At 58.0% G+C, this 2,272-nt stretch overlaps 1 non-coding gene across 1 annotated transcript in view; it reads right to left on the bottom strand.

Annotated features, from left to right (window-relative positions):
* The window catches only part of LOC124734572, a 1,909-nt gene extending 1,828 nt beyond the window's left edge, over positions 1-81 (bottom strand). Inside the window, exon 1 of the ribosomal RNA XR_007009391.1 lies at positions 1-81. This exon is cut by the window's left edge and continues 1,828 nt beyond it. This is a non-coding gene — a ribosomal RNA (small subunit ribosomal RNA).
* Between the last annotated feature and the right edge of the window lie 2,191 nt (positions 82-2,272).

The raw sequence follows: 2,272 nt of genomic DNA, 5'->3' as shown, positions 1-2,272 counted from the left end.
ACCTTAATGCGGCTTGTACTGAGACATGCATGGCTTAATCTTTGAGACAAGCATATGACTACTGGCAGGATCAACCAGGGAGCTGCGTCAACTAGAGCTGAGCAGCCGGCCGCCCGGGAGTGTGTCCCGGGGGCCCGCGCGAACACGCAAGCGTCCGCTCAATCATTCTGCAAACAGGAGGAGGCTGAGCTCCCCTGCACAATACACCTCGAAACCCTCTCAGGTCCCGGCGGCGCGCAGCGCCGTCCCAAGTACTTGGTCGGGTTCGAGAGAGGCGCAATCGCCCGGAGTTAGGCGAGTAGACGCTTTCGGTGCGACCACCCGTGCTCCCAACTGAGCTTGCCGCTGCCGACAGAGGCCCGGGAGCGTGCTGTCGTGGCATTGCCGGCGGGAGACAACACGCGCCACCTACGGTGACCGGCAGCTCCAACGCCAGCGCCACAGAAGGACAAAAGCCCCACTTGGGTGCCGAAGCGAACTCTCCCAGCACAGCGCACGCGCCAACACATCCGCACAGCTGCGATACAAACCACCAGCGAGAACCGCTGGGGCGACCGAGCAGCAGACGGCGTCGCGGCGCCGAGCGCCGGGCGGCGGCGCATCCTCAACGCACACAGTCCTCAATCGGACCAGCACACTGAAGATGTCCACCGCGCTTCGCACCGGGCCCGCGAGGACCTACTTTGGCCGCACGGCGCCGCGCGCAGGGTGCGCCGGCGCGCAGCTGCGACGCCTGCCGCGTCCGTCGGCCGGCGCGCCTGCCACTGGCCGCCCCCACCAGCCGGCTGTAGCGCGTGCGCCCACGCACCGCGCGGCCAGCACGCCGGGAGGCGCCCCCTCACCGGCCGGGGACGGTCCCACCCAGCCACCGCCGCGTATCGCTTCACACCCAGATGCCGTTCAGTTTCGTCGGCATGGTGGGTATCGCTGGAACAACCGGTTAGTACCTCAACCTATCGTCGCCATCACCGATTCACCCCTAGCGAGAACAACCGCACCACAACAGGTTACCATTTGTTCATTTGCGTAACTTCACCAGAAAACGCAGGCGTCCATCGCCATTTGCAACTTCAACGATTATTGCATGCCTGTGTCAGGTGTCACGCCACACTACGTCTGCCCACATACACGCAACAAAATGTGCACGCCTAGACAATACGTGGAAGGTGGCCCCCGTACGTATGCGATGTCCATTGCTCGAACGACTGTCAACCGGCCTCTGTAGCATGTCGCAGATATGGAACGCGGTGCACCATGCCATCACGGTGTGTGAGGAGAGACGACTAGGTCCGAATACATCAACAGACAGCTCATGCTGATCGCCATCCACGGCGTCCGTTCCTCCCACACGTCTCTATGGCGTACCACACTGCAATCCAGCTCTCATAGGGAGACGACACGTAGCTGCGTGCACAATATTTGCACTGTATGGTCCGCCGTTTTTGGGCGCAGTCGTTGTGCGGTCACACATGTGCCACGATGTATCATTCAGTACATAAGGACGAATGTGCAGTACAGATTGTGGTTCACGCGTACGACATCAGCGGACAGTTGACACAGGCCGCACCACAACGTAGCCTGAGTACGTCGCATGCGAAGGGCATTGAACATGCAAACTTCTCACCAACCAGCTTGCGAAGGCAGGGGGCAAGGTGGGGACGTGGGGAGGGGCGGCATGTACGTCCTGCTGCCATCCACATTACAGTGTACAGCAGGAGCATGTGGAAAGTGAGCAAGACTTGCAAGGTGTTTAACATGAAGCGATACACAGGGGTGCGGGCAGTGCGAGTAGCGAACTATATTGCGAGGGTTGCGGGTGGGCAACACTACAGTAATTGAACGAGTCGTATAACAATTACAGAGCAGGTTTAGGCGACAACGTGGGTTACGTTAAGGCGACAACATGGGTTAGGTTAAGGCACAACATGGGTTAGGTTAAGGCACAACATGGGTTAGGTTAAGGCACAACATGGGTTAGGTTAAGGCACAACATGGGTTAGGTTAAGGCACAACATGGGTTAGGTTAAGGCACAACATGGGTTAGGTTAAGGCACAACATGGGTTAGGTTAAGGCACAACATGGGTTAGGTTAAGGCACAACATGGGTTAGGTTGAGGCACAACATGGGTTAGGTTAAGGCACAACATGGGTTAGGTTGAGGCACAACATGGGTTAGGTTGAGGCACAACATGGGTTAGGTTGAGGCACAACATGGGTTAGGTTGAGGCACAACATGGGTTAGGTTAAGGTACAACATGGGTTAGGTTAAGGT

This window comes from Schistocerca piceifrons, unplaced genomic scaffold, assembly GCF_021461385.2.
Source record: "Schistocerca piceifrons isolate TAMUIC-IGC-003096 unplaced genomic scaffold, iqSchPice1.1 HiC_scaffold_152, whole genome shotgun sequence".
NCBI lineage: Eukaryota > Metazoa > Arthropoda > Insecta > Orthoptera > Acrididae > Schistocerca > Schistocerca piceifrons.
This window is presented reverse-complemented; position numbering and strand designations above follow the sequence as displayed.